Genomic DNA, 12,810 nt, shown 5'->3' with positions numbered 1-12,810 from the left:
AGTGATCTCTGTAACCAAAGCCAGGCCTTATCATTCACCCAAAGGGATATGGGCCACATATCAGAAATGGAGTGCAGTTAATCTTTCTTGTTCTATCAATTTGGTCTCTTACGCTAGCAAGCCCCTTAGGAAGGGATCTAAGTAATTCCTTCTCTGTGATCTTTTTAATCAAAACTAAAAAACCTAAGCTTGAAGAGAATGGCACAGAATTTTTAATCCACTCTGGCTATTCTGTACATTGTTCTGGCAACTTTTGTACCCTAACTCAGAATCTATTCCTTTCCACTCAATCAAAGTTGCAAACCAGTAGAACTTGTATGTAAAATAAGAGTCCATTGCAGCATGGAAAAATATTTCCAAGTGTAGCAGATTTCCATGAAACATATGACTAAGAGATCACTTCTTGGCAGGGCTTCAGCTTTTTGCCCCCCCTTCTATTTACTAAGTACAGAATTTAATGAAAATAAAAAAGTCTGTTGCAACAATACTTACTATTGGCTGTAGTAAACAGAATGGCCCCCCAAAGAAGTTCATGCCAAGAAACTTGGATCCTGTGAATCTTAGTTTACATAGCAAAAGGGACTTTGTAGATATGATGGAAATTGTGGGCCTTAAGACAGTATGGGCCTCGCCCTAACCGGTTAGGCTCAGTGGATAGAGCATCGGCCTGCGGACTCAAGGGTCCCAGGTTCGATTCCGGTCAAGGGCATGTACCTGGTTGCAGGCACATACCCAGTAGGGAGTGTGCAGGAGGCAGCTGATCGATGTTTCCCTCTCATCGATGTTTCTGACTCTCTATCCCTCTCCCTTCCTCTCTGTAAGAAATCAATAAAATATAATTTAAAAAAGAAAAAAAGAAAGTATGGGCCTTGTCCTGAATTATGTTGGTAATAGGCAGTCAGATTTCAAGTATCAATGCCCTATTTTAGCTCTTACATATAGAGGCTCACCAGCAAGGACCAGAAAGGGGCAGTTAAGAGCTAAGGGCAGTCCCCACCTGGCAGCCAAAAAGGAAATGTGGACCTTGTCTTATATCTATAAGGAACTGGATTCTGCCCACCATCCAGTGGGCTGGATTCATTTCTGAGCTTCTAGATAAGAATCAGCTGACTGACACACTGATTTTCACCTGTACTTCTGACCTATGTAACTGTAAAATAACACATTTTTGTTGTATTAAGGTGCTAAATTTTTTTGTATTGGTTAGCACAGAAGTAGAAAATAATAATTTAGCTGAATCCTACATAATAAAAGGCTAATATGCAAATTGTCCCCTCGACTGGGACTTCGACTGGGAGTTCATCCAGGGGCAGGGCTGGCTGGCCAACCACCTGCGGCCCTTCCCCCTGCCAGCCCCACCCCTGATTGGCCAGGATCGGGGTGGGCTGGTTGGACCCCACCCATACATGAATTCGTGCACTGGGTCTCTAGTAAATAAATAAAAAAACAAGTAAATGAGTAAAAATGAATGAATGGAAGAATCAAATGTGATTTTAGAGTGGAAATGTTATATATACATTTCCAAAATAGTTGAAGAATCACAGGTCCAATTTATTTCCAAGGTCCTTTGAAGCTTTCCTTTCACTTTGCTGATCCATGTCAAAATCTCGTCCCATTTATGGCTCCAAGAGGACACAATTACATGCTGAAACCACCATCTCTGCCCTGCTGGGATGAGATTTATTATCATTTTTAGTGTATAATAACTATTTTGTGCTTGTGATTCCTCAAAATTATTGCTTGAAGAATGGGAGCATTTTCCATCCAGCACACAAACTATTACTCTTCTTACCCAGTGAATTCAGATTTAAGTGCCTGCATACATTTGTGGGAGTTTTTTCCCAGCAGGTATTTACTAGCCTCCAGTTCTGAGAGTAGTTTTCTGCTAGGCTCTGAAACTATTACCAAAAAAAAAAAAAATACAGATAGTTCCCAAATTAAAAACTGATTTATGTTCTAGAAGTTTATGTCTAAGTTAGGGCGTTGTCACTCAGAATGCAGTTCAATGTGAAAGAATATTAAAACATGTATTCTTTATCTAAAGCAGCTCACAAAAGCCCATTTAACTAAAAAATTATTTGAACTAATCCTAAAAAATTTAACTGAATTTAAACACTACTTATTTCTTCCTATGAAAAAAATTTCAGTTCCCCAATTTGTAATGTTAGAAGTTCAACTTCTACCTAGATGAGTTAGCTCTGATATTGGGATTAGAGTCTCCCAATGGAGCATATAGTTCTGAATTTAAGAAAAATCTTTTCTATATGCTTGAACCATCTTGTTTTGTTTAGTTTTGTTTTAGTTCTTTGTATCAGAAACCCCAGTTATCCTTATGTTGGATTATCTTGTTTCTCTTTCATGTCTACTAGTTGTTTTTATTATATCCAGATTCTGTAATCACCATGGTTAACTCTAGCATCTGTGTCGCAGTCTTTTGGCAGCTGCAAGGGTTCAAGGAATCTGGAGAAGGGACTGCGACATAAAATAATAAACTAGACAAAGAAATATAAATTTGGGAGGCATGGGGGAGCCAGGGGAAGCTCCACTTTCTAGTGAAGTGGGCTCTCTGAATCTCCAGACCCATGGCTTTTTATTTGCTGGAAAACACATTTTGCCCTTTAGCAAAGCAGATATACATATCAAAGGTAAAGTTTGGTAAACAGTAAAGGACCATCAGGTTGGGGGAACTGCCCTCAGCTATCAGGCAATAATATGTACATCTTCAGCCCTGCTGAAGCCCCAAGGTCCATTAGCCTTCTGATGAACTTCTTGCATAATTATGGCCTGCTAGAATTTGCCACCAGCACATCTGTATGTGTCACCTTATACATTTCATTTTCTAGAAACACTAAATGAGAAATAAATGGCAATTAGCTCCACAGAGAAGTTAGTGCCCAGACCTATAATTTGTTTCCTTAACTTTCCATGCAGTACCATTAATAAAGTTGGTGCTACTTGGTATTAAATTATCTGTGATGTTTAGGACATGCAACACACATCCAGTGATGTTTTTCTACTTGGAGATAACTAATGTACATGAACCATTCCAATAGGTAGATTGGTAGATAACGTAGATAACGTACATAAGAAAAGAAAGTGGTAGAGACAATAAATATTTTAGGAGTTAAGAAATTGGAACTCAATTTGTGCTTGATTTGACCATTTAGCAACCCCCAAGTATACAGAGAATTTCCTGGCTCATAGTTTTATCTGTTGTAGAGTCCTCTCCCAGCACCTTCTCCATCTCTGTGAACCTAAATCGTCCCCACATTCATGGCCCAGCACATGTACACACTTTCTAGAAAGGCTTCTCTAACAGCCCCATCTCGAGGTAATCTGCCTTTCCTCTCATTTCCCATGTCAACTCATCACTATTTTTCTTAGGACCTTGTGGAATAAAAATGGATAGATGTATTTTTAAAACTGTTTTAAACTTGTAGTTTTAAAAACCATACTTCATTAAGCAAATGACAAGGTAAATTGAGATTTACTATATATAAGAGGAAGAAAAGAAGCAGGGAGAACACTTCAGCTATGGTGAAGGTGGCCAGAAAAGTTGATGAACAAAGGCCTGGAAGCTGGACGTCAGAAGGATGGCTCTCTAGAAACAATGGATTCCCATCGAAAATGGCAGAAGGTAAAATGGTAAAAAGTAGTTGGGGAGCAGATGGTGTAGGGCCTTGAACAATGCTTCAGGGATGGGGAGTTTGGACTTCATCCTGAAAGCCACAGGAAGCCACCAAATGCACTGTTCAAGTAGGTATAAAGGAAGATTAATTTGGCAGCAGAATGTAAGATAGAAGCAGGGAGCTTATTAAAAATATATTTTAGTAGGATAAGGGTAGCAGGTACAAATCTTAAGGGTCCCAGTCAAGTGTGCAGCAACCACATAAACAAAACTTGTAACTGTTCTCATTTTCTGTAATTCACTTTAATTTCTGGTGCTATGTCTCCATTCCACTTGCTGAAGAAAATTTACTCTAGTCACTTTCAGGTAAAATAAGTCCAGGTCTGTATTTTCTCAGGGTTCTGAACTCCATCATTTCAGGAGGGGCTGGAAGGAATGAGAAGGTGAATGTGGGAAATACTCATTTTAGCCTTCTCCTCACTATGTTGGAGTCTATTCCCAATGTCACTCATCTCATTTGTCCTCTCAGACAAAGGGTGAATGGTCTTTGGGAGTACAGATGGTCTACACAAATCCTCCTTATGAGATGTTCCTTCATTCTCACTAGGAAACCCCTGCAGGCCCTTCTCTTGGACAATGCTAGTGTCTAGAATTGGAGCACCCTGAGAGGGTTCAGAGACTGTGGACACCACTCCAGCCCATAAGGCACTGGGAGAATTTCCTCCAGCTGTTATCCACATGGGAGGCGCACCACCAGTTTCACCTTGCAGCTTCTTCTCAATGATGGTAAAAAGGTGGGGTAGGAAAGGGAGATTTGTCTCCCGGGTATGCTGTCTTCTGTCTTTCAGAACAACTTTCTATCCATAGATTCCCAAACTTAACCTCGAGGAGCTATTATGTTCTCTTTTAGGATTCATCACACTCATGTTTAACTCTATTTCTTCTTCTCTGCCAGACTCTCCCCTCATTTCCTTCTTTTTCAGTTTGGGTTTGTTGTTGTTGTTATTGTTGTTTGTTTGCTTGTTTTTTAGTTTAGTTTTGTTTTTTTAGTCTATATCGCAAGTCGTATATGTGCATCTGAATCTTTCATATTACCTAAAGCCCAGAGGGTTTTGAACTTAAGAATCAAACATTTTCTGCCTTTTTTTCCCCTGGTTCTTTAGTGAGTTCCACAGTGACCATGGGTGTGTTCTATCTAACTTTGATCTGGAGGGGGGCTCTTAGGGAACAAACAGGTGGCAAGTGGAATTACATGGGAAATCACATCAATTAGTACTCTAAAAATTGTGCCACCATATAAATTAATGATGTCCTCATGGCCTAGACTTAGGTAGAAAAAAGTATAAGAAGGAAAAAGTCCATTGGTTATGATTAGTGTTAAAATATGATGTAGATTGAGAATTTAAAGAAAGTTTTGAAATTTTGAGTCTGGGTGAATGGAAAATTAAGGAAGTCAAGGCAATTAAAAAAATGAGATAGACAAACTACTTGCTTATTGCCCCATGTCTTAATATTCCTGAACCTGAACAAAAACAACAATTAAAGAATACATATTAATTGAATTAGTGATCTAATAAGCCTACTGTAGAAAATCAATTTCCTTGATCCAACTCACTAAGAGTAGTTTAGAAATGAATATATGCACTCATTTATATACCTTGGGAATTATATCAGTTGGATCAGCAGGTGGTTAGTAAACATGGAATCAGAATAGATAGATCCAGTTATATTTAGGGGCTATCCAATTACTGAACAAGATGAATAGCTCCTCTTGGTTTAGGACTATTTCTGTCTAGGATAATAACCCTCAGGAATCTTTGGTAGCAGCATGTTCCCTTCCCTAGAAGTTGTGAGGACACACTGAAAAATTCTATACTATTCATCTTCTATATTCTTTATCTGTCATTTAAAACCTCTATCATTTCCTTACATCAGTTTGCAATTTCTTAAATTACTGCTAATCTTCTACCAGTTACATTTTAAATAGATGACTTCCTTTTAGGGAAGCATGTTGGACCCCTGGTGAGATTTAGAAAGCACCCTCAAATTGCTAGCAGTATGTTCATGAATCATCTCTTGGGTGGCTTATTTCCTGTGATGATCTTGCAGATGGCTAATGTTATCCATTTTATGTTGATTCCTGTTAGTGCTAACCTCTAGTATTATAATATCTGACTCTGTCCTAATTTTAGGTTATGCTTTCCTTTTTGTTATCCTTTAGCCTTCCTTTCTAAATTTCCATATTTCTGGCATTCGTCAACATTTGTAAAGGGAAGTGGACAGGGAGGACTGATTTTTGTGTAGGGCATATTGAGAGTTTAGGGTATACTGAGCTGATTAGAATAAGAATGTTAATTGCAGAGGTTTAATTAGGTCAGTACATAATATCTTGTTCTTTCCTTCCCCAAGGAAACATTAAGACCCAGGAACTGGGCAGATAGAGATAAAAGTACTGGCTTAATTACTTTGTCTCAGGTGCTTAGAAGAGTGACTAGAACATATAAATAATAAATATTTGGACACATGAACAAAAACAACATTGAAAAAACATAGTTCAATGTACAACTACATTGGCTGCCTAACACATTTCTGAATTAAAATAACTCATCTGGTTCTACGAAAGTCTGGACAACCCAAAACCTCTTAGGTAGAGATGGAAAGGCTTCCATCCACGTAGCCTCCTCCAGGCAGGCGGGTCCTAAGAGAGTGAGCGAGTGAGACCTTGCCTTGCAGAGCAAGTCACTTTTCTTCTCAAGGAAAGAAGGAGTGAGAGAATGGAGAAAGGCCAGAATGTTATTCTCAGGGGAAGTCCCCTCATAGAAAGAAAGACCATGGGATGAAGTCTCTTTTAGAACATTTCCAGCTTATGGCTCCTTCAAGTCATTGAAACTAACAGTTAAATATATGATCAAACAAAACCTATCTAGCCCTGGGGAACAAAGGCATAAGAATTCAAAGATTTTTTTTCTAATCTATTTTATTGTGGTAAAATATTCATAACATGAAATTTATCATATTAACCATTTTGTTTGTAGTTCAATGGTATTAAGTACATAAGTACATTGTGTAATTGTCACCACCATCCATCTCCAGAACCCATTTCATCTTGCAAACCTGAAACTATACACCCTTTAAACAATAACTCCATTACTTCTCATCCCCCAGACCCTAACAACCACCATCCTACTTTCTGTTTCTATGAATTTGATTATGGCAGAAGGAGATTTTTTAAAAATCAGCATTATCACAAACAGATGCGGGATTGGAAGATGAAGCTTAGATGTGTAGACACAATAAGCTTCCTAATTCTAAATCACTCTCCAGAACTAAACTCAGGCAACTACGTGCAACTGCAGACTCCTTCCATCCTCTTGGCCTTTCCCACAGAGGTAGACTGGCCAGGAAGCTCAGGTGCAGGCTAGAGCACTGTGGGCAGGCAGACCACTCTGTGGGCAGGCAGACCCTGAAGAGGTGGCCTGAAGGGCTTGGCCTGTTCATGTTCAATCTTTCCATCAAGCTTGTGACAAGCTTCCTGTCACATCCAGGAAGATGTGACAAGTCCTTCCACAGGAAAAAGGGAGTGGGGATGAAGGTGGAAGAGGATGGGAGACTTACTCTGATGGAAGAAGGGTCTGTTAATGTAAAAACATTCAAACCCATAAAGCATTTTTGTGAGTTTATTTGGGGCAAACTGTTGACAATTGCCAGGAAGCAGAACCTCAACGTATTGGGATAATGCTCCCAGAGAATGGTGGTTTTCCACCTTGTTTTATACATTACAATCAAAGGAGGAGAAGTAAGTGGGTTACGCAAACTCCATTGGTGATAGATTAGGGAGATGGGAGAAAGCAAAGCAGGGTGGGGGATGGGATGGGTAGGGGGGCCCTGGGATTGGTTAAAAAGTAAAATGATAGACACATACTTCCTTTACTTAGGTGGGTACAGGATAGTTAACAGTCCACAATTAACACGATAACAACAACAATGAAGGAATTTATGGTCTCAGTCCTGGTGCCCAGGTGCATTTGGTTGTGCCCTGAGGGATGTTATCTTAGATGCAAAAAGACAATAGGCTCAGTTAAGGTAAAGACTGACCTTTATCAGGGAAGATACTGGCCAAGGACATGACTACCCACTATAACCTGCTTTTAGTTACAGTTTTTAATTTCAGACCATTCTTTGTGGTTACTTTAGGTCTTGGAGTTTGCAAAACCTCCATGCAGACCTTCCCTGAGCTAGTCAGGTTAGCATGTGGCCTTTTTTTTTTTCATCCACAGGTCAAAAAAGATCAGGAAATGTGGAGAGAAGGCCTAGAAACTTAATCTCACGCTCACACTAGTCACAGTCCAACACAAAAGAGGAAAGCCAAAGAGAGGAGGAGTTGGGAGGACACAGCCATGAGCTGGAAGCTATATCACCCTATCATCAAATCATGTTTACTTATCTCAAACTGGAAGTAAAAAACCCGACTACCTCAGAAGTTTATTACTGACAATGTGCATATATATTTTTGTTTCTAAGTTGATTTTTTTGTATTACAAAAAGAGTGAGTCACAATTCTACAATCACAGGCTAAAGAGATTGTTGTCCTCAAGAGATCACGTTTTTCAACCCAGAGTGAAGAAGTGGCCTGTGTCAGCTATGGTCTAGGTAAGTTATGTTAAAACATTTGCAGAAAACAGAGCTGAGGGAGAGAGGGAATGAGCCAAGCAGGTTTCTTGTTCACTATTAGAGTTTGCAGGCATTCCGTTCCCAGCAAGAATGGCTCCTGTCTTGTCTCTGAGTAATGGATACCTGAACAGCTTCCTAGGACATCTTTTCTCTCAAAGTTATTCAAAATTGTGGCTGAAGCTGAAGTCTTCAGAAGTTGTGCTAGTAAAGGGCCCTCTGTGTAGGCTCTAAGGAAGCAGGCATTTGCACTGAGAAAAGTATTGTCTCTGCTTTAGAAAAACCCTGGTTGCTTCTGTTACCAACACAATGACAAGAGCAGATAACCCAGGCATTTGGGGTTTTGGTTCATGTAACTGGTGGTGAATTTTTCTCTGAATGCTTTCAGGGCCTTAAAGTTTTTTTATCCTTGCATAAGTTGGAATTGAGAGAGAGTCTAAAGTTGGAAATCTGACAAGCCAGCAGTTGAAGAACTGACTTTCCTGGGAAAATGCCAAATGACCCTCAACCTCTTAGGCAGTGCTTGCCCAGGTATTTAATCAGCTCTCCTGCGGTTTTTCTTCCCTCTTCTCAGAAGGCTGTATGACATTTGGCATCCCAAGAATCTTGAAAAGAATAGGTACCTTGCTGAAGCAATGATGTAAAAAAATATTTTGCATACAAGTGTGGATGAAAAGGGGCCACATGCTAACCTGAAAGCTCAGAGGAAGGCCTGCGTGGCAGCCTTGCAAACTCAGAGACCTAAGTAACCATAAAGATGGTCTGAAATTAAAACTTTTTAAACTAAAAAGCAGTTTATGGTGGGTAGTCATGCCCTAGGCTGGTATCTCCCCTGACAAAGGTCAACCTTTACCTTGAACTGAGCCTGTCTATTTACTTTTTATCCAATCTCAGAGGTTTCCCAGCTTTGCTTTCTCCTGTCTCCCTAATCTATCACCAACGGATTTCATGCAATCCACTATGTCTCCTGTTTTGATTGTAATGTATAAAACAAGGTGCAAAACTGCCATTCTCTGGAGGAGCATTAATATCTCAATCCGTTGAGATTCTGCTTCCTGGCAATTGTTGACAGTTTTGCTCAAATAAACTCACAAAAATTCTTCACAGGTTTGAATATTTGTTATGTTAACACAAGGGAAGCTGCCCCCATGAAATCTACCCTTGTAGGTTACCCATGGTGTCACAGAAAGATTTGTCTCACTGGTAGCCCTTAAATATAATTCTTATACTCTTCTATAGAAACATGATATTTAAGCAGAAGCCAATGCGTTATATCTTGAACAATAACCTGGGACAGTAAGAGTTCTTGCCCAAGATCTACATTAGGAAGAATCAAGTGGAATTTGCAGCTTCTGTGCTCTTAGAACCTTCTGTGCAGGTTCTGTTCTCTTCCTGCAGGGTGATGCTATCTTATCTGCCTTTTTGTTTTTTCCCAGGATGGGGAGGGAGGAGAGAGCATAATCAGATCATGAAGGGCCCTCTGTGTGTCCTTCCTCCTATCCCAGAAATAGTTTCCTTCTGCCCATCACCCCCTTTACTTCCCAGTCTAAGGACCTGCTTATTTATTGTTCTTTGAGTTGTTCTTAGGAAAACTCTAGAAAGCTGCAAGGGAGCTGACCTGGTGGATCCCACCAACAGATGTCCATTGCCCAAATTTCAGACATTTCTGAAGACAAGTTTTCTTAATAAGCATTTTATTCTCTATAAAAGTAATGACACATTTTGTGCAATTGACCTTTTGAAAGAGGTTATTTCACTGTTAATGGACTTTTTAAGCTGATCTGCAATTCAGCTAAATAAATAAGTGGTGATAGAATGCAGGCTAAAAACACATTACTCTTGCATCAAATTAATGGATTGAAAAATTTGGCTTATACAAGGGTGGTCTTTGCATTTATGTGGTCTAAGCAAAGACCAAAAATCATAAGTAAATTAAAGTAATGCATTGATGACATTGTTTCACCTGCAGAAGCATTTTCTAGGCTTGGACCTATTTTTCTTTTGCTTGTAGTTAAAGGTTCCATTTAATATGAGTATTACACTCAAAATGTCTGAGTACTTGGGTCTCAGCTACTTCCTGCTAACCTTTGTGGAGGCTGCTGACCTTTAGCTCTGGTGAGCTGGAATAAGCATGGGACTGTCAGTAAAATGAATGGCTTTGAAATGTTGCCAATTTACATAGTTTTGGTGAATATCAATTTCCTTATTTCTAAAGTAAGGAAAGTAATATTTATACCTCAGCAAGTGTTTCAAGAATCTAATGGTACAATACATGGAAAAGCAGTTCTTCTACTTAGCATAATTTTGTCTCTCTTCTAGCTGAATAATATTCCATTATCTGAACAGTAGAGGCCCAGTGCATGAAAATTGTGCACTGTAGGGGGGTTGTCCCTCAGCCTGGCCTGCACCCTCTAGCAGTCTGGGACCCCTTGTTCCTTACTGCCTGCCTGCTCGCTGCTCCTTAGCGCTGCTGCAGAGGTGGGAGAGGCTTCCACCACCACTGTTGCACTCGCCAGTAGTGAGCCCAGCTTCTGGCTGAGTGGCGCTCCCCCTGTGGGAGTGCACTGACAACCAGAGGGCAGCTCCTACATTGTCTGCCCCCTAGTGGTCAGTGCGCATCATAGCGACCGGTTATTCTGGTCTTTCCGCTGTAACGGTCTCTTAGGCTTTTATTGTATAGATTCCACAGTTGTCTATCCATTCTCCATGTAGACATTCAAATGTTGATTGACATTTGGTTGTTTTCACATTTTGGCTATGAGGAATAATAATACTATAAACATTCACATAAAAGTTTTTGTGGGAACATATGTTTTCTTTTCTCTTGGGTATATACCTAGAAGTGGAATTTTGAGGTCATATGGTAACTCTATGTTTAACAGGTGAAAGAACTGTTAGAATGTTTTCCAAAAACCTGCAGCCCAGCATGTGCCCTGATGGGGAATCAACGGGGGCCTCTTGGTTCAAGGATCTACACTCAACCATTGAGTCACACCAGATGGGCTAATTCTTTTAATGATGTTGTCAATACATTTTTTAGTTATTTTGGTGGTTGCTCTAGAGTTTATTGTATACATCTTAATTTATACAATGACACAGGTTGGCAGTGGTTTTGTTAGGGCTCTATTTCTCCCCCCACCCCCTTTTTTTTTGACCACACCAGATTGATAAATTCTAGTAATTGCTTATTTATTGCTCTAGTATTTTCAGCAGTGTTCTGTGGCATAAAAAAATTAGCTAGTATCTTGAATCTCCTCTTAATTGCCTTCTACCATAATCTCTACTATTCTTGAGAGCTCTTTAGGTTTAAATTTATCCATGTTTTGTTGTGATTGAAGACAATACATTTGGGAAGAGATTGAGAGCCATGGGTTTTACAACTGCTTCTTCTCCCAGGCAAAATCTCTAAACCAGGGCTCTGGAGCTGGGAGTGGGGATAATGGCAACCTTCCCTCTGATACTGCTGCTCTAGGGGCTGAGTGCTTGGTGGACTGTGAGTATGGGAGAGGCAGCAGCCTGGGGATCTCTTGGCTTATTTCTCTAAGCATACAACCAGAGGTTATCATGGCCCCAGAGTTCTCAGTGAGCTATGCCTGAGGTAGAGCTTCCATCCCATGAGTCAGAGCTCTGCAGAGGAAGAGAGCTCCCACTTTTCAACTCTGGCGGCAGGACGAGAAATACTGAGGTCTTGTTCTTCAATAGAAAGCCCTTCTACTGGGAGCTGGGGGGAATACCAGACTCTCATCTTTAAAACTTCCATACATTTTATTGAATAAATGTTTTCTTTATTTTCTCTTTGCCCTAAGAGCATTTGATGAGGCTTTAAATGGCTGTCTTTTTTATGGTACGTATTTAGTAAATGTCAGTTAGCCTTTGTTTTACCTCTGTTTTCTCACAAAAGACCAAAAACATTGTGAAAGCCTCTTCTAGCCAATCATTTTTATTTTAGTGTTTTATAATCATTAGTTGCCTTAAAAAGACTTCTTTAATCACCCCCTATTTTTTGTGATGCAATGAGGGGTCAGCTTCATTCTATATACCAGGTAGAATCACAAAACACGAATAGATGATGAGGAGGGGTAATTTAATACTATTTCTTCATATGGTCCTTCCCAATTCTCTTAGCCTTTACATTTTAGCCAGTTCCTGAGGGTATTTCTAAATAGATAATGACTCAATATTGCTCCTGGGTCCTCTCAAGAGCAATGCTGGTTAAGTTATTTATTCATAACAGCATATTTTCAAGAATCTTTGTGAACTGTAATAAAATTCCATAAGCCCCTTTGCCTACTCCACTATCAGATTTCCCACATTATAATTAGTACAACTCCTTCCCCACCACTCAGGAGTTCTGTTGACATTATGTTAACGTATCAAAGTGTATTCAAGCTCCTGATACAATTTTCCTGCACTCTGGCTTTAGTGGGTTTGAGTCCTGGTCACACTATAGTCTTTAAATCTGCTTTCTGCATAAGCACAGGGCCCTATTATCCTGGTAGCCAGCCATAACTCAG

The sequence above is a fragment of the Myotis brandtii genome, unplaced genomic scaffold, assembly GCF_000412655.1.
Source record: "Myotis brandtii unplaced genomic scaffold, ASM41265v1 scaffold240, whole genome shotgun sequence".
Classification (NCBI taxonomy): domain Eukaryota; kingdom Metazoa; phylum Chordata; class Mammalia; order Chiroptera; family Vespertilionidae; genus Myotis; species Myotis brandtii.
Note: the sequence above shows the minus strand (reverse complement) of the source record.